Here is a 26569-nt window from a genome sequence, read left to right on the forward strand (position 1 = left end):
TGTGGAAAAGCACTTTGGGTGTTTGTGTGACATGTTACATATAACTGGGCGAATGATACTCTTAGAGCACAATAATAGTGAGCTTTGCTGCTGCACCCAGGGAGGAATTAAAGGTTATGTGCCTTGATTAAGGACACCTCAGTCATGTACAAGCCACTACCAAGACTCAAACCCACAAGCTTCCGGTTACAAGTCCAACTCTCTAACCATTAGACCACAGCTTCCCTGTTTTGCTTTTTCACAGATAAAAAAATAATTTGACTCATTTTAGAATGTTGCTTTATTTTATGTTTTGATCCTTTTTACATTAGATTATATAAATTCTCTCTCTCGCCTCTCATTGTAACAGGTTTTTTGTACAGTGTTCTTGTGTTTCCTGTCACTGTGGGCGCCAGAGCACAGTAGTACAGAGCAGAGTCTGATACAGAAGCAGAGGAGATGATCAGATCCACACGTTCCTTGTTTGTTACATTAGCAGTAAATCTTGGATCTACATCAGAGCGCTGAACCAATTCTGCATAGTCATAGGTGAGGACAATAAATTCAGGTTTTGAACTTCCATACTGACGATACCAGTGGAGATATTCTGTAGAGCTAGAGTCAGTAAAACTACAGGATAATGTAACACTTGAACCCTCCTCAGCAAAAACATTGGTTTTGTTTGGTTTGATGACATTTCCAAAGACAGAAGCTGAAAAAGAAGAGGTACATTTGTATTTTTCATCTTCTTCTTTTAATAATCAACTAAATAATGAGCTAAATTAATAAACATACTGTACCAGCTGAGACACACAGCAGAATAACTGAGTGAAGATCCATTGTATACAAGTGTTCAGGCTGAGAAGAGTCAGAATGAATCTTTTACCGCAGTCTCTGTCAGACATAACAACATCATGTCAGATCTAAGTCCCTCCTCTTTTGACACTTCAAGACAAAATAAAAGCTTTATTTTGTAGGAACAGTTTTTCTTGGGGCCTGACTCATTACTGCTGAGTGGGTGCCTAGTAGATTTTGTTACACAAGTTTAAATTAACATTAGTCATATTTTAATGTCAGACAGTCTGTCACAGTCAAATAAAAACCATAGCTACATGAAACACATATCGTCCCCTTGGAATTATGACATTCTGTCTGCATTCCAAGTAGTTTTGAGATATTGAGCTTCAAAGTGTTTCTATTCCATTTGACTGTGTAGATAAAAACCTTATTGATTTTTAAATAAAAATCCCATAATGTATACAACATAAAAAAAAATCTATCACATAATGTAAATAAGGTATCACAGAATACAATATGGGAGTAACTAAATTTTGAAGAAAAATGTAGTAGAACCTTATAATTCCAAGGGGACGATATTCTTATATAATATGGGCAAGCTCTATGTTTTTTTGCAAATGTACCATGAATGATGTGTAGTGCATTTCTGTAACACACAGCTGCAAACCTAAACCCTTTTAAGCATTTTTTTTTTTATAAAACATTTCCTTCTCTCAACCTCACTCAGGTGTTTGCAGTTATTATCTTACACTGAGGTTTTGATTTGGTTTTCATAATAATAACTTCAAAGGAAAAAATGGCTTGAAGTTTTTGTACGACTTGTTTCATGATTTGTATCACTGGGCTGCAACTCTTAAAGCGCAGTAGTAGAGAGCTGAATCTGACACAGTCACACTACTAATGATGAGTTCAGTCGATATGCGAGAACTTCTTGACTGGAATCGAGGATCAGAACTGTCCTTCAAACTGTTTGATCGTGCTCCTTCATATAATAAATATTGAGGTTCTCCATTAGGATATTGTCTGTACCAGTACAGACGTACATATTCACTGTCTGACTCATATGAGCAGCTCAGCGTTACAGACTCTTCTTCTGTTTTGATGAAGCTCGTCCCTTTATTTGGCTCAATTTTGTCCACAGCCGTCACATCTGCAAACATTAAGCACAATATTAGCTCATTTTGTTTTATTTTAAACACTGTATATCACTAAAGATATAAATTACAAGTGTTTTGAAAGAAAATAAATAAAATAGGTAATAGCAGCTAAATTATTTAAAGTAATCATAAATGACACACCTGATGCCATAATGAAAAGCAGCAGCATGTATTTTTTCATAGTGAATATGATCAGATCAGTTGTGTGTTATTTCTCTCCGTGCTCTGACTGTGTGTTACTGATGCTTTCTGCTGTTCAGTTATAAAGACATTCAGGAACTTCCTGAACTCTGTGAGTGTGTCACCAGTGAAACCTTCATTTTTATGTCACCAGTGAAACCTTCATTTTTATATGAAATATGATAAAAATAAAATAAAATACACAAAAAATCTGCCTGCCTTTCAGTCACTTTTCACATGATATAAAAAATGTAGTCTAGCATAATTTTTTTCAAATTCTGTTATTGCATTTCCTATGAAATGTCTGAGAACACTGCCACCTTGTGGCACATTCTACCTGCACATTGTTTTACACACGATAATAGACTGAAACTTTAACTATTAAATAAATTAAAAGCAACCAAGCAATAAAATAACAGATTTATGAAAAGCCTAAAAAAAAATGTATAATTATAATATAATTTTATAACAACTGATTTTTTTGTATTATAATAAACATATTGATTGACTGCTAGTTTATTTGTCGATTTGTTTTTATTTGTGACAATGTACAAAATACATAAATCTTACGAAAAGATGTTTTGTACCAGAGTTAGCAAATGCTAATTTCCATCTGCAGTCCCGGGCAGGTGCACAGAATATTAAAACATTACATTACAAATAACTGTCAGTAGCACTAACAAATACATGCAATATTAGTTAAACAATAACCATTTAAAACTAATCAGATGTTTAAATGAAAAGCTAATCGAAAAACCATCACAACATAAAATATATACAACATAGTCGAAAACATTTACCTCAATGTTACATTTGTAAACTTGAAGTGTGCTGATGCTGACACAGCTGGTTATTGAGGATGTATTTCTTTAAGATTCGAGAGAAATTATTCAGATCTACAGACAACTTTAGACTGTCTGGGAGTTGATTCCATTGTTTAATATTTTTAAATGAGAAGGTTGTCTGTGCAAAGGCAGAGGATCTCTTCGGGATAGCACAATTTCTGTGAGCAGTGGAGCGGGATGTTTGTTCAGAATAAAGTTTTATGATTTTTTTCATTGATGGTGGAGCAATATAATTCACAATTTTGAAAATGGTTTTTAAATTTGAATATCGAATAAGGGAGTCAAAACTTAATATTTTATATTTACTGAGAATATTGCAGTGATGATAGCGAGGGGCTTTTCTGTCAAGCACCTTTAACTCCTGATTATAAACCGATCTGAGCGGTTTAAGTGTGGTCTCGTTGGCCTGAGACCAACAGGACAAACAGTAGGTGATGTGTGGAGAGATCATGGCATTAAAATACATGAAAGATCCTTGTCAAACTATTCCTAATGTGTCTAAAGATGGAGATATTATATTTAATAGAGTTGCCCACACTATTATAATGACAATAATAGTATCTGAATAACTGTTTTTACTCTCTTACTTTCAGTGTGAATAAGGTTCACCCACTGGTCACTGCTGTAGTGTTCATTTGGTAAAAATAGAGACAAATTATATAGAGAGTACAGTAAACAGCATCAAAACACAGTTGTTTCACTTTAGATTTGCTACTGCAAAAACATGAACACATCATTAATAGATTATTTGTAAAGATGTGTAATTAGAGGTTGACACAACAAAGACCAACAAATGAAGATCGAATTGAAAGTTTTCTGACAACATTTCAGTTTACCATAAATAATCATATGTTAATCATTAGGTAATGTTTAGTAAGTTCATTAGTAACTATTAACAAGAACTTTATCTCTTATTTCTATGTATATATGCATAATATGTAACTAATGATCTGTTAAGCATTATAATGTTTGTTAATGATTTATAAAAATTCTTATATTAAACTAAAAGTTATTATAACGTGTTAACATGTTAAATATATATAATTTTGTGTATAAAATGAGTAAATAAAAGCAACATTCACATTCATTCACCTTCCAGTTTGCATATTAGGCCAGCCGGTCTATTGATGATGCAGTCTCTATTGCTCTCCACTCGCCTTCTCCCTTTTGGACACAAAGGACTCTGATGTGTGAATGCTGTTCATTTCACTTCAGTATTTATACCACCATCCATAGCAGTTAATACAGAAACTCGACCTGCTGCACCTCCCTGTGCAACTGGTTGCTGGACTTTCTCACTGCAAGACCACAGGCAGTTTGTGTCGGCAACAACACATCCAGCACCATCACAATGAATACAGGGGTCCCCCAAGGATGTGTTTTCAGCCCTCTGCTCTTCACCCTGCTAAACCATGACTACACAGTACACACCAATGTACAGCAGCAACCTCTTCATAAAGTTGCACATGACACAACTGTGGTGGGTTTCATCAGCAACAATGATGAGACAAACTAAATAAATTAGGTGTGACAACTGGCCAGGTGGGGCAGCGACAACAATATCTCAAAATATAGAGAAAACAAAGGAGATCGTTGTCAACTTTCGGAGAGCACACACCAAGTACCAAAAGCAGCATCACATTTCTGAGTGTATACATAACAGAGGACAACAGCATCTTTATTTCCTTCACAAAATGAGGAGAGCTAAATTCCCAGCACCCATCATGTGCTAATTATATTGTGGCACCACACTGCATCACACTGTTGTTTGGTAACTGTACATCCACAACCAGAAATCCCTGAAACATATAGTAAATACAGCAGGAGAGATCATTGGTGTCACACTCCCTTGACTTCTGGACACCTACAATACCCGACTAACGCGGAAAGCTCTCAGCATAGTGGCTAACACCACACTCCCCTCACATGCCTTCTTTAGGCTTCTGCCATTTGAAGAACAGCTTCATCCACCAAGTTGTTAGGAAATTGAACTCTCTCAACTCTCTGATGCACTGAATTGTACCTCCCCACACTCTTAAAAATAAAGGTGCTTCACAGCGATGCCATAGAAAAAATCATGTTTGCGCTACAATGTAAATATATTTAAACATTTTAAAATCATGTTGGTGTCTTACACCGTAGATTTGAAAGAAATACAATTTCAGCCCTCTGTATATCCATGTACATATAGAAAAATTGACAAAGTTGAATTGGACCAGGAGATGCATATTAAACTGTCTTGACTTGTTTCAGCTCCTGTGTTTTTGTATTTGGTTTGACTGGTTTGAGTTTTCTGGGCCTCAGAGCACAGAAGTACACAGCAGAGTCAGACACACGCACATCTTTGATTGTCAGTGGAGCTGAATTTGATGACACTTTAGAGTCAAATCTCTTCTGGAACTGAGCATCATTATCTTCTCCTCCATATCTGTTTCTCCTCAGGATGTATTTAGGAAAGTCATTCGCTCTCTGGATGTACCAGAATACATTTTCTTGTGCTTAATCTGTTTTATATTTACACTGTAATTTTAATGACTGGCCGTCAATTTCAATCACATGTTTGTCTGGCTGATCGACTGTGTCCTCTGAGCTGCACTTTGTAAAGATTTAAGAATATTTAATGTAGATTCCAATGCAAATTTAACTTACATTAATTTTTAGCTGTATTAAGAATTCATACCAAAAACAAATAGTACGAAGAGAAATATATTACTCAGACTGTGTAACATGACTGTATATATGTTGAAGTCTAGATAAATCAGTAAATACTGTATGAGAGATTTGCTTTTGGTATTGTAAAGATGATCAGAGGAGGAGCTTATTGAGACCTATAAAAGCTTCTGTATTGTTGAATGTCATGTTGAGTAAATACTGCCCTCTTCTGGGTAACTGCAAGTATTGCTTAAACTGAAACCGTAGTATCTCAATGTAAACAAGATAATTATTTTCTTAACTTAAGAATATTCAGAAGGATTACTTATAAGTAACTGGTGAACTAAAAGATTTTTTTGTAGTGATTTAACGTAATGTGTCTTTGATACTGCCACACAAAAATTACCATACTATAATAAAAAGTGGCTGTGTTTAGAATCTCAGTTTCTCTCTTGTCTCTCGGTGTAACAGGTTTTTGTAGAGAGCTGATGTGTTTCCTGTCAGTGTGGGCTTCAGAGCACAGTAGTACAGAGCAGAGTCTGATACAGCAGCAGAGGAGATCTTCAGATCCACACGTTCACTTTTTGGAATGTTAACAGAAAACCTTGAATCTACATCAGACTGCCGAGCATCTTTTACAGTGTCATACGTGAGTACAATAAATTCAGGTTTTGAACTTCCATACTGACGGTACCAGTGGAGATAATCTGTAGTGCTAGAGTCAGTAAAACTACAGGATAATGTAACACTTGAACCCTCCTCAGCAAAAACATTGGTTTTGTTTGGTTTGATGACATTTCCAAAGACAGCAACTGAAAAAGAAGAGGTACATTTGTATTTTTCATTTTCTTCTTTTAATAATCAACTAAATAATGAGCTAAATTAATAAACATACCAGCTGAGACATACAGCAGAATAACTGAGTGAAGATCCATTGTATACAAGTGTTCAGGCTGAGAAGAGTCAGAATGAATCTTTTCTACCACAGTCTCTGTCAGACATAACAACATCATGTCAGATCTAAGTCCCTCCTCTTTTGACACTTCAAGACAAGACAAGACGAAAAAGCTTTATTTTGTAGTATTTAACAGTTTTTCTTAGGGCCTGACTCATTGCTACTATTATGTGAAACAAATTTCCTGTCCATCATTGTTAAGATACAGATGAATTCTAAATAGTAATAATTCTAAGTGAGTGCTTAGTAAATTTTGTTACACAAGTTACAAGCTACAACATTAATCATATTTCAATGTCAGACAGTCCGTCACAGATAGAGAGAGAAAAAAGCAAATTAAACACGTTCATATATAATATGGGTTAGCTTTGTTTTGTTTTTGTTTTTGTTTTTTGTTTTTGTTTTTGCAAATGTACCATGAATTTAGTGTTCCACACCTGTAGTATATTTTTGTAACGCAGACGTTTGCAGTAATCCTCTCACATTGAGGTTTTGATTTGGTTTTCATAAGAACTTATGAAATGTTACTGTCAACAGTTTGGTTACCATTGATAAGTATGTCGCTGTTAGACTAGTGCTCTAAATTGAAGATGAACATGTTATTTTATAATCTATTAATATAATAAGTAATAAAAAGTAATATCTTTAGTGTATTTTGATGCTTATAGCGTTGTATTTTATTTAACTAGGGATGTATTTGTATTTTAGTTAAATGGATAGTTAACCAAAATCAGGATGCAATATGCAATAACTAAGCAATCGTTTATTTATCTTCATGCATGTCATTCCAGTCCTGTATGATTGTTTCTTCTGTGGAGCATAAAAGTTATTCTGTACGGAGTCCTGCACATGACATGAAGGAAAAAATATAAGGCTAAATCGTGTGCACGATTTACTAATTCGTTCCCTCAATGTACTAATACGTGCACACGATAGCATACTAAATCGTGCGCAGGATTTAGCAAATCGAGCGAACGCAATAGTAAATCTAGGGAATGCAATAGTAATCGTTTGCACATTTTAGTACATTGAGGGAAAAAAATAGTAAATCGTTTGCACAATTTATTTACTTTTTCTTGCATGTCATGTGCGGGGATCCGTAATTCTGAGACTTTTCCTACCATGCAAGACTTTTTCATGTCCCTCAAAGATATGATTTTTGGCTTCCTTATGATAAGCACAATGGCTCATTTCACTGAATTTTACAAAAACTATCGACAATATTTATATTACTGTACATACAGTATCACATTTATCCATTAATAACAACCACTCTGTCATTTAGGTGATTATATATTCAATTTCTTGTGTAATTTTTCCCATTTTAATTTATGTTGACTCAGAATTTATTTTTATTTTCATTTAATTTCTAAATGAAGACTGCTGTGTTCATTACTACATCCAACAGAACACCTCAGTTGCTTAGGAGACATCCTTGTCTAAAACCGTTCTGGCGTTGAAACAATGACTTACTGATGACATCCATTTGTCCTGTTGGTTATCCTTTTATCATCTGTATCACTATACATTAAGTTATACTTACACTATATACACACACACACACACACAACACACATATTATATATATAAATTAAATTTTTATAATAGAATCTTGTGTATAAATTAAGTGTAAGGGTGGTTTCCACAGTGGTTTAGGCTGTAGGATTGCCGAAAGACTAACAAAATGTTATCAGCATGATAGTGTAAATACACAGATGATTAAAATTAACGGTATAATAAGAAAATATGTGGGAAACATTGCTTTTGATTTACTATATTGTATATTTACTATATTGTATATTGTATATAAAGTAGTTAGCACATACTTTATAATTAAAATAGGATAAATAAAAGTATTTTGTTATGATTACACTTTCAAATTAGATGAAGGATGGTAAAACATACACAGTTAAATGTACCCAGCATGTTACCTGAGAAAGAGACAGAAAGAGAGATGGGGGAGATAGAAGGAGAAAGAGCAGAGCCCCAAGAAAAGGGCACCCAGTGGAAAGTTTACTAAAAAATCTAATCTGAGACATTCAAACGGACCATTCAGCAAAATACAGCTTTCCCCACCAAGCAAAATGTGTGACAATTAGCAGATCCCTTGTGTATACACATACTGGCCTACAGGCTACTATCAGTACCTCTGTACCTTCCGAATTTCCAAATGGACCTTGTGTTACTAAAGGTAAGTTTGGGACAGGAAAGCAGAAGTATTTGATTAGTTTCAATCCTACATAAGTATTCAAAAGCCAAATTCATATTCATATAACAGGAGAAGCACAAGGTAAACAATTTTGAGTAAGATTTAGCTTGTGTTTTTGTATGTGGTTTGACTTGAGTTTTCTCACTGTGGGCCTCAGAGCACAGAAGTACACAGCAGAGTCAGACACAAACAGATTCTTGATTGTCAGTAGAACTGCATTCGATGAGACTTTAGAATGAAATCTCTCCTCGAACTGGGGGTAATTTTCTCCTTCATATTTTCTTCTCCTCGGGATGTACAGTATTTAAGAAACTCACTTGCTCTCTAGATGTACCAGAATAGTTCTTCTTGTACTGAGACCAGTACCGCCGCTCCCTATACGCAGAGTACGCAGTCTGCGAAGGGCACCTTCCCAGTTGCTAAAAAAAAAAAAAAAAAATATATATATATATATATATATATATATATAAAACCTGTGTCATTCTCCCATCCGTGTTCGCGACCACTCTCACCTCATGTTTGTGGCTGAATGTTCATAATTGATGGATGGACATCTATGCCCGGGTAAAAGACATCATCATTCAGAGAAAATAAAACAGGTATAAAGTAAAAAGAAAAAAAACACGCTTAAAGTTGGCTTGACATTGGACGTTCGAGAGTCTCAAATTTTGGGAATGTCAGTAGCATTTGAGGAAAATGACTTATGTAAAAACAAATGTAATTGTTCATCTAGGTCTCAGCTATAATGCACAATTGAATTGAATGTTTGATATTTATTAAAATAAACTGTAAATCATATGTAAATTATTTTACTTTTTCACATGCTCATATGCAAATTTGAAGCTCAATAGCATTTGAGGAAAAAGACTTGCAGTCATAAAACAATTGTAATGTGTTCATTTAGGTGTCAGCTACAATGCACACATTATACATTTTTAATATATATTAAAATAAATTATAAATCATTTAGGTAAAAACGAGGCCCGTTTATCACTTTCAGGCACATTCCTGTGAAAGTTATTATTTATTTATTTTTCAGGTTGCCTTAAGAAAATGACCCATGGTTTTAACAATAACATCACAAATCATCTTTCTTGTAGCCATGGTAAATGCAAATTAACCATGGTTTTGTTACTTCAAATAATAATTTACAAATAGGTATTAATATACTGTAATCTTAATTTGTTGCTGTTGTGGCTATAAAAACAGTCCTAAGCCATCAATAGCCTTTAAAATGATTTAAAATGCATTATATATATATATATATATATATATATATATATATATATATATATATATAAAAACAATGAGGCAATAATGATTGGTTAATAATAACACTGTTAAAATACATAATGTAGGCAAATACAAAATAAACTATTTATGTACATGTTAATACAAATGCCTGTAAAGGGAGCCAAATGCCATGTAATTGCTGCTGTTACACTTACATGACAATCAAATCCTTGCTTAGGCTACTGACCAAACATTTAATTCAAATATTCACTTAATCTTTCATTTTTGGCCACCTTTTTGCTATAGATGACACAGCCTTTATAATTTCCTCAACAAAAAAAACATGCATATCACAACCCTTACAAAAATAAACCATGGTTTTATCATAGTAAAACTGCTTAATTTCCTTTTGCATGATTTTTGAATGCTTGAGACTATAAAATAAATTAGAGTCATAATTAAGTTATAGTAAATGTCAAGAGCTACAATTGTAATTTTTAAATAATAAAATGTATTAATTTTTTTTTTTTTCATTTGATTAAAGTTTTCACCAGCAGCGGCCCTGACTGAGACAGTACGCTATTATATTTAATACTACTGATCTTCCTTCAGCTTCAGTCACATGTTTGTCTGGATGATCATCTGTGTCATCTAATCTGCACTTTATAAAGACTTAAGAATATTTAATGTGCAATACATTACAACAGCCAGCTTAAATTAATATACAGTTAATGTATTAATTAAACCTCATACCAAAAAAGAATAGTGCGAAGAGAAATATATTCCTCAACCTGTGTGGCATGAGTATCTTGGCTGAATACACTTTGAAGTCTAGAAAAACCAGTGAATATAAGAATTTTGCTTTTGGTATTATAATGATTTGACCAAGGAGGAGCTTGCGGAGACCTATAAAAGCTGCTGTACTGTCAAATGTAGTATTGAGTACATACTGCCCTCTTCTGGTTAACTAGTATATTGTAAGTGGAATTTCATGCTTAATTCAAGTCTAGTTGTTGAAATTCCCCGTGAACAAAATGTTGTGCCTCACAGGACCATGGTGCAAGATTTATAAACATTTATAAACTTACACATAGCTCAACTATTAAAATAAATATATACTTTATATATACTTTAAACAAATACAAAACATAACACCGCAGTTGTATGGAAGGACAGTGCAAAAAGAGATATTTAGGGAAGAGTTCAAGATGGAATAAAAGCAATGGGGCATAATAGACAGACTGTAGTGTATGTACAAGTAAACATGCCTTTTAATGTAATAAAATATCTTCACATAAATGGATTAATGTAACTAAACTGTAAACTTTAAAATTAGATCATAAAAACTAATGTACATTTTAAGTGAAAGAAACATACTAAAATAGAATAAATTTATGGATGAAAAGGGTCCAATGAATGAAATCATAGAATAAGCGAAAAAAATTAAATTACATGATGATGTAGTGTATGCTGTTGCATTGTCAGAGTTTTTGTGTGAATGTTGAGTGTGTTTCAGTCACTGTGGGATTCAGAGCACAGTAGTACACAGCAGAGTCAGACACACGCACATCCTGGATTGTGAGTGGAACTGCATTTTTGTTGAGAGACGCATGAAATCTCGCCTTGAATTCTTCCTCAGTGTTTCCAGAATTAGAGACTTTATTTAGCATATGCTTGGGATTTCCATTGTCTTTCTGCTGGTACCAGAAGAGAGTCGGGCCTCCATAAGCAGTCTGATATGTACAGTTGATCGTTACAGTGTCACCTTCAAAAGCAAACTGAATCCTTGTATGCTGATCAACTTTGTCTTGAGAATTACAACCTGAAATTTAATAAAAACATTATGAGTAAGAAATATTCTCATTGGCTGCAAAAAGAATATGCACATTCACACATAATGAAGAATCATTTTAAATATATTTAAAAAGAACCATTACTTAATTGTTCTACTCACCACAGACATATAAAACTATGATCACAGTGGCACTTTTCAACAGTGCCATTATATGCAATTGAAATCACCAACTCAATAAAATAGACAGAGATGTATATGTCCTCCTTCTCTTTCTGCATCTGTTAAAGCAGCAATAAATTCAAATCACTTTCTGACTTCTGGGAGGAGCCTATATTCTACAGTGAAGACTGTAATATTATATATATAAATAACAGGGCACCAGAGCACAGTAGAACAGAGCAGAGTCTGATACAGCAGCAGAGGAGATCTCCAGATCCACATGTTCACTTTTTGGAATATTAACAGAGAATCTTGGATCAACATCAGACCACTGAGATTCTTTTGCACCACCATAGGTCAGAACAAGAAATTCAGGTTTAGATCTTTCATACTGATGGTACCAGTGGAGATAATACATTTGACACTTGAACCCTCTTCATAAACAACATCGGTTTTGTTTAATTTGATGACATTTCCAAAGATCATTACCAACTGAAAAACAAAACATTTGTAAGAGTACATTTGTAATTTTTTTGTGATATATAAAAAATCTATAATTCACCAAATTAATACTCCCTAGCTGAGACACAGAACAGAATAACTGAATGAAGATACATTGTACATTTTTCACAATTGTTTCATGTCTCTGTCAAAGTTTCTATTGGATGTTTGAGAACACTGCCACCGCCACTGCCCACAACTGATAAAATTAAGAATATTAGTATTATTAGAAAATGTAAAGTTGATTTAATATTTTTATTTGCAGTTTTTGCACCTGGTGATTTGGATTCAGTACTTGTTTATTTTTTTTAATCAGATTATTTTATCAGACCTATAAATACTTTACAGTTTCTCTCTTAGTCTTTGTCTCTGTATGTGTGTGTTTGTGTTTTAATTTTACTAGATAAAAGGGAAGGTTTTTGTACATTGTTGCTGTGTTTCCTGTCACTGTGGGCACCAGAGCACAGTAATACAGAGCAGAGTCTGATAAAGCAGCAGAGGAGATGATCAGATCCACACGTTTGATTTCTTTTTTAGCTTCTGAAAATAGTCGTAGTTCAGGCTCAGATTTGCTGGAATATTCAGTGACAAAAAGTAAAAACTCAGGTTTTGCTCCGGGATACTGGCGATACCACTGGATAGTAACACTAGTGCCGCTAGTGAGGCTGTAGTTACATGACAGAGTCACATTTTCACCCTCAGAATCATGTTTTTCTAGAAACCATGGTTGTATTGTGTCACCAAAGGAATTACCTGTAAAAAATGAAAAGAACCATAATTAATCAAACAATAAAACACATTAATAAACTGTATAAAGCTAATTGGGTTTTATTTTATTTATGGATTTATGGATATCTCTTACCTATGCAAAACTGGATTATTAGAAAGGTGAAAAGAAACATGATGTCTTTACAGAGACAGTGATGACAACAATATAATCTTTATAACTGTACTGTAGCTGTTTCACTCTGCCTCTCACTCTCAACTATAAGCTCCACCCACTGCTGGAGTGTGTTTATTCTAGTTAAAAACATGCTCATGTTGCTTCAGTGCTTAACAGTTAAGTTACTTACCAAGAACTGTAGCCATTAAAAGGAAATTCATCAGCCAGATTAACATAGTTTACAGTATGTGCTGCAGGCAATATTAGTCTGAAGTTTACCAGTCCAGCACGCAATTATTTGCAGACATTACACACATACAACAGGAACTTAAATGAGTAGTTTCCATCAACATCATAGATTATGCCACACAGTGGCCAACTTCTGAAATTGCATAGTTTTAATTAAATTATAAAGTGTTCTACCCAGAGTCAAAAGCTGACATAATTTTAGAACTCCCTATCTGACTTTTAACTTTTTTTTCTGTACAAGAGTGAAAACAAATATATATTTTAAAATGTTGTTATTCTTTTTGGAATTATTTTTTTGCGTCCATAGTTGTTGTCATGCTGAAATAGTAAAGAACTTTTTTATAGTGAGCGTGGATGTGGATGTTCATGTAGTCGACTGAAACCATGGATCAGCGGTGTGTTCATAGCTATATGATCATGCACATTTTTGTAATAAATACACCTTTTTTTGTACTACCGTAAATATTTCTCATATTCTGTTTGTACCTGAAAAGCCATATAATTGTACTATATGAGCAGCTCAATTTGACTATTTCCCTTTCTTTAGTGATAATTTCTGCACTTTACAAATAATAGTAAAAATAATGATAATAATAATAAATAAATATCTGTTGAGGCTCTCAGTGCTCTGAACTGTAAGTCTTCCAGATCAGTCAAAAACATACACAGAAACTTCCTGCTTTGTAAAAGCATGTTTTAAATACTTTGCATTTATCATTTTCATTTTTGACTGATGAAAATGTGAAGAATATTTTTTGTTTATAGTCTAGCTATTTTTATATAAAACGTAATAAGAATTTGGAACAAGCAGGAATTCCACATGAATGTACAGTATGTACTATACTGTATTACACATGAGAATTATTTGAGATCATTTAATTTTTATTTATTTTATGTACTTTTTCTCTTGTCTCTCAGTGTAACAGGTTTTTGTAGAGAGCTGATGTGTTTCCTGTCACTGTGGGCTGCAGAGCACAGTAGTACAGAGCAGAGTCAGACACAGCAGCAGAGGAGATCTTCAGATCCACATGGATTTTCTTCTTTTTCTCAACTTTAACAGAGAGTCTTTTATCTATTTTAGACACCTTGACGTCTTTTGCACTACCGAAGGTGAGTACAAGGAATTCAGGTTTTGATCGTTCATACTGACGGTACCAGTGGATATCATCTGAAGCTGCAGGTGAATGACTGCAGGACAATATAACATTCGAACCCTCCTCATAAACATCTGTTTTGTTCAGTTTGATGACATTTCCAAAGACAGCAGCTGGAAAAGTAAACATTTTTAAAAGTATATTTGAAACTTTTTGGAGATTTAAAGTACAATCGTAAAAAAAAAATTAAAAAAAATCAGAAGTAACCAAATGAATACACACCTGTTGAGGCACAGAAGAGAATAACTGAATGAAGATCCATTGATTGTGTTCACTCTGAGAAGACTCGGATTGAAATCCTTTTAACCACAGTTTCTGTCAAACACATTAGATCATGTCAGATCTGTGAGTCCCTCCTCTCTGAGCCACATTACACCTGTATAAGTTCAGCTCTGTTGTTCACTGCTGCAGGTCCTAATAATTGTCTGAGAACACTGCCATCTTGTGGCACATTATACCTACACTGTGTGTTACACATGATAATGCTTTAGAAATTAAACTATAGGCAACTTTTGTATGGATTTTTGATGTAAATAACGATGGCTTTCTTAATACACTTCTGAATTTCATATGTATTTAAATGTTCACTTATTTTGATTTCCACATGTAGACTGTGGATTCAGTAGCTTTTTATCAGATTATTTACCTATTAAATCTATTATTAATATTAATCACAACTACAGTTTATAATTGCTTTCTTAGTATTTTTCTCTGTGTATCTTGCTTTTTTAAGGACTTGATTTGAAATGTAAAAAGAAACTCAAAAGCCATGGAAATAAACCCAGAAGACTGAGCGATAATTTCATGCTGAAAGACACTTCATTTGAAGAACCACAAAGAGTGATAATATTGAATAAGTGAGAATGCCAGCGCCATTCAACAAATCATACTTAACTGATCTGTTTTTAATGAAGTATCACAAGCATTAAGAAATGTGACCCTGGACCACAAAACCAGTCTAATGTGTACATTTTTCAAAATTGAGATTTATAAATTATCTGAAAGCTGAATAAATAATCTTTCCATTTTTTTCCCGTATGGTTTATGAGTATCTGACAATATTTGGCTGAGATGCAAGTACTGAACACTGAACAAAATTATAAATGCAATTCTTTTGTTTTTGCCCCCATTTTTCATGAGCTGTGCTTAAAGATCTAAGACATTATGTACACAAAAGGCCTATTTATCTCAAATATTGTTTACAAATCTGTCTAAATCTGTGTTAGTGAGCACTTCTCCTTTGCTGAGATAATCCATTCACCTCACAGTGGGATATCAAGATGCTGATTAGACAGTATGATTATTGCACAGGTGTGTCTTAGGCTGGCCACAATAAATTGTTACTCTAAAATGTGTGTTTTTCTAAAGTGTTGTGTTTGTAGTTTTGTTCAGTGTATTTGAAAACCTGAAATCTGAGGGTGCAAAAAAAAAAAAAATAATAGAAATACTTAGAAAATCGCCTTGGTATTTGTCCAAATGAATTCTTACTAATCCATATTACTAATCAAAAATTACGTTTTGATATATTTATAGGAAATTTACCAAATATCTTCATGGAACGTGATATTTATTGAATATCCTAATGATTGTTCATTTTGACCTATACAAATAATGTTTTTTGTTTTGTTTTGTTTTTTTGGCTATTGCTAAAAATATACTCCAGCGACTTAAGACTGGATTTGTGGTCCAGGGTCACAGATTATCTTGAGAATGTATTTGTATAGGCTATAAAAGGAGCCACAAAGAACTTATTTGAATACATTTCACTTCATGCCTCTTGGAATTTTTAACAGACCTGATTCAGACTGACACAGGTGTGACCACATATTTTATTACATTAAGAGCTGGATAGATTGTGGTTTTGATTGTGGTTTTCACTAGATATTTTCAAAGTGAAAAGAGCTTCAGGTTTTTGTACAACATGTTTCATGTTTTGTATCACTGGGCTCCTACTCTTAGAGCACAATAATAGAGAGCTGAATCTGACAGACGTACATCAGTAATAGTGAGTTCGGTGGATGTGCGTGTTGTAGCTGAATGAAACCGATCATCAGAGGTGTCTTCATAATCTGTTGGTGGATATTTGAATAATAAATACTGTGGTCCTCTGTTAGGATACTGTCTGTACCAGTAAAGCCGAACATTTTGACTACTTGAACTATATGTGCAGCTCAGCTTGACAATTTCTCTTTCTTTAGAAGATTTTTCTGTCCCTTTATCTGGATCAATGCTGTCTCCAGCCACCAAACCTGTGAACAATAAGTACATATGAACTGCAAACACATTTCTAACCACGTTCTACAGAAATACAAATTACTAAAGTAATGTAAATAGCCTTTGTGGTTTGAGATTTTAAATCCTCATAAATATTTATGAACAGAGTTTCATTAATTAATCAATAATGTACCTGTTCCCACAATGAGTATCAGTATAAAGCATCTGTCCATGTTCAGTCAGATCAGTTCAGTTCTCTGTTGAGTCTCTCAGTGCTCTGAGCTGTAAGTCACTGCAGATCTGTCAGAAACACACACAGGAACTTCCTGCTCTCTGAACTTCCTACTGTTGATGACTGTCATTTATCTGTGTTAGATAACTATATTATTGTATTAGACAATAAGAGTATGTTATATTTAAAAAGATTTGCACTAGCTTTTGCCTCAAAAGCACAAGAAGCATGATGTTTAAATAATTTTGATGCAGTTTAGCTTCCTCTCTGTGCACAAAACTTTACAGTGGTGATGATGGCACATACCTTTAAAGTATTTTAATGTATTTATAATTTAAATTAATTAATTTAAGGCTATAGTCTCTTAAAATATTTGATGCATATGTTTTCCCTTTATTATAAGCATGGAAATATTATGTAATAAAAAGTTAGTTTTTTGAAGCAAATGTAATTCCATACAAGTGAATGTATGTGAGCACTGCTCTCCTGTGGCATACATGAACCTGCACTATTTAATGCACATGAGAATCATTTGAGATGATTTATTGATTAACAGCTTTCTGAATTACAGGTATTTAAGAACAGCTTCAGATTTTATGTATCTGTAATTTAATGTAACGAATACTTTTCACATTGCACACAAATTTAATTAATCTCTGTCTCTGTGTTTTTTTTCTTGTCTCGTGTAACAGGTTTTTGTAGAGAGCTGATGTGTTTCCTGTCACTGTGGGCTGCAGAGCACAGTAGTACAGAGCAGAGTCAGACACAGCAGCAGAGGAGATCTTCAGATCCACATGGATTTTCTTCTTTTTCTCAACTTTAACAGAGAGTCTTTTATCTATTTTAGACACCTTGACGTCTTTTGCACTACCGAAGGTGAGTACAAGGAATTCAGGTTTTGATCGTTCATACTGACGGTACCAGTGGATATCATCTGAAGCTGCAGGTGAATGACTGCAGGACAATATAACATTCGAACCCTCCTCATAAACATCTGTTTTGTTCAGTTTGATGACATTTCCAAAGACAGCAGCTGGAAAAGTAAACATTTTTTAAAGTATATTTGAAACTTTTTAGAGATTTAAAGTAAAATCGTAAAAATAAAAAAATCAGAAGTAACCAAATGAATACACACCTGTTGAGGCACAGAACAGAATAACTGAATGAAGATCCATTGATTGTGTTCACTCTGAGAAGACTCGGATTGAAATCCTTTTAACCACAGTTTCTGTCAAACACATTAGATCATGTCAGATCTGTGAACACTGAGTTCCTCCCCTCTGAGCCACATTATACCTGAATAAGTTCAGCTCTGCCATCTTGTGGCACATTATACCTACACTGTGTGTGTTACACATGATAATGCTTTAGAAATTAAACTATAGGCAACTTTTGTATGGATTTTTGATGTAAATAACGATGGCTTTCTTAATACACTTCTGAATTTCATATGTATTTAAATGTTCACTTATTTTGATTTCCACATGTAGACTGTGGATTCAGTAGATTTTTATCAGATTATTTACCTATTAAATCTATTATTAATATATAATAATAATAATAATAAGTGAGATTGCCAGCGCCATTCAACAAATCATACTTAACTGATCTCCCTGTTTTTAATGAAGTATCACAAGCATTAAGAAATGTGAACCTGGACCACAAAACCAGTCTAATGTGTACATTTTTCAAAATTGAGATTTATAAATTATCTGAAAGCTGAATAAATAAGCTTTCCATTTTTTTTCCGTATGGTTTATGAGGATCTGACAATATTTGGCTGAGATGCAAGTACTGAACACTGAACAAAATTATAAATGCAATTCTTTTGTTTTTGCCCCCATTTTTCATGAGCTGTGCTTAAAGATCTAAGACATTATGTACACAAAAGGCCTATTTATCTCAAATATTGTTTACAAATCTGTCTAAATCTGTGTTAGTGAGCACTTCTCCTTTGCTGAGATAATCCATTCACCTCACAGTGGGATATCAAGATGCTGATTAGACAGTATGATTATTGCACAGGTGTGTCTTAGGCTGGCCACAATAAATTGTTACTCTAAAATGTGTGTTTTTCTAAAGTGTTGTGTTTGTAGTTTTGTTCAGTGTATTTGAAAACCTGAAATCTGAGGGTGCAAAAAAAAAAAAAATATAGAAATACTTAGAAAATCGCCTTGGTATTTGTCCAAATGAATTCTTACTAATCCATATTACTAATCAAAAAATTACATTTTGATATATTTATAGGAAATTTACCAAATATCTTCATGGAACGTGATATTTATTGAATATCCTAATGATTGTTCATTTTGACCTATACAAATAATGTTTTTTGTTTTGTTTTGTTTTTTTGGCTATTGCTAAAAATATACTCCAGCAACTTAAGACTGTATTTGTGGTCCAGGGTCACAGATTATCTTGAGAATGTATTTGTATAGGCTATAAAAGGAGCCACAAAGAACTTATTTGAATACATTTCACTTCATGCTTCATGGAATTTTTAACAGACCTGATTCAGACTGACACAGGTGTGACCACATATTTTATTACATTAAGAGCTGGATAGATTGTGGTTTTGATTGTGGTTTTCACTAGATATTTTCAAAGTGAAAAGAGCTTCAGGTTTTTGTACAACATGTTTCATGTTTTGTATCACTGGGCTCCTACTCTTAGAGCACAATAATAGAGAGCTGAATCTGACAGACGTACATCAGTAATAGTGAGTTCGGTGGATGTGCGTGTTGTAGCTGAATGAAACCGATCATCAGAGGTGTCTTCATAATCTGTTGGTGGATATTTGTATAATAAATACTGTGGTCCTCTGTTAGGATACTGTCTGTACCAGTAAAGCCGAACATATTGACTACTTGAACTATATGTGCAGCTCAGCTTGACAATTTCTCTTTCTTTAGAAGATTTTTCTGTCCCTTTATCTGGATCAATGCTGTCTCCAGCCACCAATCCTGTGGACAATTAGTAGATATGAACTGCAAACACATTTATAACCACATTTTACAGAAATACAAATTACTAAAGTAATGTAAATAGCCTTTGTGGTTTGAGATTTTAAATCATCATAAATATTTATGAACAGAGTTTCATTAATTAATCAATAATGTACCTGTTCCCACAATGAGTATCAGTATAAAGCATCTGTCCATGTTCAGTCAGATCAGTTCAGTTCTCTGTTGAGTCTCTCAGTGCTCTGAGCTGTAAGTCACTGCAGATCTGTCAGAAACACACACAGGAACTTCCTGCTCTCTGAACTTCCTACTGTTGATGACTGTCATTTATCTGTGTTAGATAACTATATTATTGTATTAGACAATAAGAGTATGTTATATTTAAAAAGATTTGCACTAGCTTTTGCCTCAAAAGCACAAGAAGCATGATATTTAAATAATTTTGATGCAGTTTAGCTTCCTCTCTGTGCACAAAACTTTACAGTGGTGATGATGGCACATACCTTTAATTAAAGTATTTTAATGTATTTATAATTTTAATTAATTAATTTAAGGCTATAGTCTCTTAAAATATTTGATGCATATGTTTTCCCTTTATTATAAGCATGGAAATATTATGTAATAAAATCTGAATAATATGTCATTTTTCTTTGTAGAGTTACATTTATTTATTTTATGATTAAGTTTACATTTTCAGTATAATTTTCACAATATAAATGTATAACAATGTTAAAAGCTAATGTTGTAGTACGATGTTTTCTCTTTATAGGATTTGAAACAGCAGTAACTCCATGTGTATGAAATTACATTTGGTTCAATAAAAATGAACGTAACTTTATAAAACTGAACGTAACATTTTCAGAAACTATCAAAAATATGCCATCACGAAAAGAAAAACACGATTCAAATAGGCTTCATTCTTTGTTAAGGTAAGATTTGTTTTCACTAATCATGCAATCCATTGCCACAGATTTCGAAGTGCCTTTTAAATTTGTTTTCATCGTGTATTTCTTCTTTTGTAATGGCATGTTTTTGATAGTTTCTGAAAAAGTTAGTTTTTTGAAGCAAATGTAATTCCATACATGTGAAAGTATGTGAGCACTGCTCTCCTGTGGCATACATGAACCTGCACTATTTAATGCACATGAGAATCATTTGAGATGATTTATTGATTAACAGCTTTCTGAATTACAGGTATTTAAGAACAGCTTCAGATTTTATGTATCTGTAATTTAATGTAACGAATACTTTTCACATTGCACACAAATTTAATTCATCTCTGTCTCTGTGTTTCTTTCTTGTCTCGTGTAACAGGTTTTTGTAGAGAGCTGATGTGTTTCCTGTCACTGTGGGCTGCAGAGCACAGTAATACAGAGCAGAGTCTGATACAGCAGCAGAGGAGATCTTCAGATCCACACGTTCACTTTTTGGAATATTAACAGAGAATCTCGGATCTACATCAGACTGCCGAGCATCTTTTACAGTGTCATACGTGAGTACAATAAATTCAGGTTTTGAGCTTCCATACTGACGGTACCAGTGGAGATAATCTGTACGTCCGGAAGCAGTAAAACTGCAGGATAATGTAACGCTTGAATCCTCCTCATGAACAACATGTGTTTGGTCTGGTTTGATGACATTTCCAAGGACAATCGCTAAATATGAAAAAAAAAAAAACTTTTTAGATAAATGTTTGATTAAACTTGTTAACAATAAAGAAATATAATTAAATGCATGCAAATGAATACACATACCAGCTGAGACACAGAGCAGAATAACTGAATGAAGATCCATTGTTCAAGTGTTCACTCTGAGAAGAGTCAGACTGAATCGATTCATCCACAGTCTCTGTCAGACACAAGATCATATGAACACTGAGTCCCTCCTCCCTCATATTATTTATAACTCAGTTGAAAAGTGCAGGAGAGAAGAAAGATCTAATCACCTGAACAATTGTTACAACTGTATTATTAATATGTGAACTTTATTTAGGAATATGATTGAAAAAAGTTATTGTTATAATTATTGTAAAACATTATGACTGTTTTAGCTGTTTTAGTTAAAATGATATTGGACAGTAATGAAGGAAGTAGTTTACTGTTTTAAAGTTTTTTCTCCATCAGATTCAGAAACATTCTGAATGTCATTTTGGGCCTGATCTCCTAACAGTGTAGCATCATGTGAAACACATTTATCTCTCGTTTAACTAAAATGAAGTTGAATTTATGCAATTAAATATAATAAATATCAATATACTGTTACATTACTGTGACCCTACAGAGGATAAATTTTATAATGGATAATAGTTACATTTTAAATAATAAATACATTTTAAAAGGATAATATTGATTTCATGATTATTATTATAGTTCAATTGACCATTATGATTTTATTATAGCTTTACATTTCAGAAATGTGTATTGTAAATAAACAGTCATGTGCATGTTTATGCCTATGTGTTTTTGTATGTGGTTTGACTTGAGTTTTCTCACTGTGGGCTTCAGAGCACAGAAGTACACAGCAGAGTCAGACACATGTAGGTTCTTGATTGTCAGCGGAACTGAATCTGATGAATGTTTAGAGTGAAATCTCTCCTGGAACTCAGTGCCATTGTCTCCTCCATATCTGTTTCTCCTCAGGATGTATTTAGGAAAGTCATTCGCTCTCTGGATGTACCAGAATAAATTTTCTTGTGCTGAATCTGTTTTAAATCTACACTGTAATGTTACTGATCTTCCTTCAGTTTCAGTCACATGTTTGTCTGGCTGATCAACTGTGTCCTCTGATCTGCACTCTGTAAAGATTTAAGAATATTTAATGTACAATACAATACAACAAATAAACACCTTATATGAATATACAGCTGTATTAAATGAGAATTCATACCAATAATGAATATTGTGAAGAGAAATATATTCCTCAACCTGTGTGGCATGACTGTGTCTATGTTGAAGAAAAATCTGTAAATGTAATGAATGAGTAAGTCTTGAATCTGGTATTATAATGAAGATCCAAGGAGGAGCTTGTGGAGAAATATTAATACTGCTGAATTCTCAAGTTAAATAGTCAATATCTACTGCCCTCTTCTGGTTCACTGCAAGTATGGCAACTGCAAATCTCATACACCTTCATGCAAATGAGGTATTTTATTTTCTGCACAGTAGAATTTTTCTAAAGTGACCAGTCTATTAGAGGACAGTATTATATGGATTTGCTATAATTCACGTTTCATAATGCCAGGCAATTTTTATACTGTAAAAAAAAACCTGGCCTTTTGACTAACTTTAGAATCTTATTTTCATGTTTTGATCATGTTTGCATTTTTCTCTCATTGTAACAGGTTTTTGTACAGTGTTCTTGTGTTTCCTGTCACTGTGGGCGCCAGAGCACAGTAGTACAGAGCAGAGTCTGATACAGCAGCAGAGGAGATCTTCAGATCCACACGTTCACTTTGTGGAATATTAACAGAGAACCTAGGATCTACATCAGACTGCCGAGCATCTTTTTTATTGCTGTAGGTGAGTACAAGAAATTCAGGTTTTGATCTTCCGTTCTGACGGTACCAGTGGAGATAATCATTCCCTCCAGATGCAGTGAAACTACAGGATAATGTAACATTTGAACCTTCCTCAGCAAAAACATCTGTTTTGTTTGGTTTAATAACATTCCCAAAGACAGCAGCTGAAAAAGAAGAGGCACATTTGTCATTTTTGTGAGATGTTTTTAATAGTACTTATTTTTAACAACAACAATATATATATATATATATATATATATATATATATATATATATAATTAACCAAATAAATACACACCTGCTGAGGCACAGAACAGAATAGCTGAATGAAGATTCATTGTACAAGTTTTCACTCTGAGAAGAGTCCTCTGAATGCTTTCAACCTCAGTCTCTGTCAGATACGAGATCATATGAACACTGAGTCCCTCCTCTCTGAGCCACATTATGATGAATTTGACATCAGATCCAGTCACATGACCTGATGTCACATCTGTATGATTACAGAACAAATAAACCAAATTTGATTTGCTATCCTTATTTAAGAAAATTGAATGAGTAGGATTTATTTGTAAAAATAAATTTATTTTAAAAAATAACTTTATTCAGCATTGTCTTCTCTTCCTGGTCTATTGTGACCCAGAGGAGAAGACCCAGAAGATAAATATTTTAAGAGTTTTTTTTTTTTTTTTTTTATTCTGATGGGTACGACTTACAGCTTATGAAAATTTTAAAATCATTACCTCAGACAATCAGAATATTTTCTCAAAGATCAATAAAAAATAAATAAATAAAGATTTACAAAACTAAACAAAAACAAAAATCTCCAAAGCTGGTTTAATAATACACTCAATACTTTTGTATGAATTACTACTTCGATGCAGTTTGGCATGGAGGCGATCAGCCTGTGGCACTGTGGCAGAGTTATTGAATGTAAGGTTTCTTTGATAGCGGCCTGCAGCTCCCCTGCATTGTTTGTCAGATATTACTTATCTTTCTCTTCACAATACCCCATAGATTCTCGGAGAGGTTCAGTTCAGGCGAGTTGGCTGGCCAAACAAGCACAGTAATATCATGGTCAGCAAACAAGTCCTGCTGCAAAATGAAATCAGCATCTCCATAAAGCTTGTCAGCAGATGGAAGCATAAAGTGCTCCAAAATCTCCTGGTAGATGGATACATTGACTTTGGACTTGATATGGATTCTGTGCCTCTCCAGTCTTCCTCCAGACTTCAGACCTTGATTTCCAAATGAAATGCTAAATTTGATTTCATCTGAAGAGAGGAGTGTGGACCACTGAGCAACAGTCCAGTTCTTTTTCTCTTTAGCCCAGGTAAAATGCTTCTGCCATTTTTTTTCTGGTTCAGGAGTTGCTTGGTTCTAGGAGTGTGACAGTTGTAGCCCTTTTCCTGAAGACGTCTGAGTGTGGTGACTCTTGATATGCTGACTCTGACTTCAGTCCACTCCTTGTGAAGCTCTCAAGGTCTTGAATGGGCTTTTTCAGACAATCGTCCCAAGGCTGTGGTCATCCCTGTTGCTTGTGCCCCTTTTTCTTACCACACGTTTTCCTTCCAGTCAACTTTCTGTGAATATATTTTAATACAGCACTCTGAGAACAGCCAGACCTTTTAGCAATGACCTTTTGTGGCTTACCCATCTTGTGGAGGTTGTTGATTATTGTCTTTTAGACAACTATAAAGTCAGTAGTCTTTCTCATAATTGTGGTTGCATGTGCTAAACTAGCTTAAGAGGTACCCAGTATTTATACTCAAAATTAATCAAACTAATCAAACTCAAAATGCAATATAAATTTTTTCATTTCATTTTTTTTTATTTTCCTCAGCTGTAAGTTGTAACCATCAGAATTAAAACAAAAAACAAAATCATTTGTGTGCAGTATATGTAAAATATAATACCTTTTCTGTTATATTAATTTTTTTTTTTAGATGCACCTTTAATAATATTGTCTATTACTGAGCTGGTGATTTTCTGGACTGAAAGAAATGACTGCTGGACAGCTTGACCGCCCATCACTGGAAAGACTTCACACAGCCTTGAAAAAAAAAAAAAAAAAAAAAAAAAACTAAATGATATTGAAATCATTACATTAAATCACAAAATCAATATAATAATGATTATTATAATGTAATATAACAAAATGTATACTACTATATTATCAAATGTAATATTGAACAACTACTGCCCTCTTCTGGTTCACTGCAAGTACTACTTATTGCAAATAAAAAAAAAATTCTGACAGGATATTCTAAAGTGAGTGATAATGGCTCTATAGGGACTTGATGTAATTAATCTTTTATGCTGCCAGAAAAATTTACATTCACATTTTTGTTTTATGTTTTGATTGTTTATGCATTAGATTGATTACATTTGCATATTGGCGATCTTTCACTATCTTTGTGTTTCTCTCTTTTATTTCTTATTGTAACAGGTTTTTGTACAGTGTTCATGTGTTTCCTGTCACTGTGGGCTGCAGAGCACAGTAGTACAGAGCAGAGTCTGATACAGCAGCAGAGGAGATCACCAGATCCACACGTTCGCTTTTTGGAATGTTAACAGAGAACCTCGGATCTACATCAGACTGCTGAACATCATTTGCTTTGCTGTAGATGAGTACAATAAATTCAGGTTTTGATCTTCCATACTGACGGTACCAGTGGAGATAATCTGAAGCTCCAGATGCAGTGAAACTACAGGATAATTTAACCCTTGAACCCTCCTCAGCAAAAACATCTGTTTTGTTTGGTTTAATGACATTTCCAAGGACAGCAGCTGAAAAAGAAGTTGTGCATTTTTGTGAGATTTTTTAATATAACTCATTTTCAACAACAACAACAAAAAAAATGTAATAACCAAATAACATACCAGCTGAGGTACAG

General features: G+C 33.7%; 2 long non-coding RNA genes and 1 gene segment (V, D, J or C); 1 reads left to right on the forward strand and 2 right to left on the reverse strand.

The window, feature by feature from the left end:
- Positions 1-26569, reverse strand: part of LOC127950637 (T cell receptor alpha variable 38-1-like) — a 58083-nt gene that overhangs the window by 25226 nt on the left and 6288 nt on the right.
- On the reverse strand, positions 7525-10837 carry LOC127951277 (uncharacterized). The gene is made up of 3 exons (XR_008152637.1): positions 10762-10837; positions 9249-9329; positions 7525-9194 (listed from the first exon to the last, which is right to left on the reverse strand). It is a non-coding gene; the product is annotated as an uncharacterized LOC127951277 (long non-coding RNA).
- On the forward strand, positions 20128-26090 carry LOC127951275 (uncharacterized). Its single transcript, XR_008152635.1, has 3 exons — positions 20128-21650; positions 23499-23676; positions 25619-26090. It is a non-coding gene; the product is annotated as an uncharacterized LOC127951275 (long non-coding RNA).

The sequence above is a fragment of the Carassius gibelio genome, chromosome B2, assembly GCF_023724105.1.
Source record: "Carassius gibelio isolate Cgi1373 ecotype wild population from Czech Republic chromosome B2, carGib1.2-hapl.c, whole genome shotgun sequence".
In the NCBI taxonomy this organism is placed as follows: Eukaryota; Metazoa; Chordata; class Actinopteri; order Cypriniformes; family Cyprinidae; genus Carassius; species Carassius gibelio.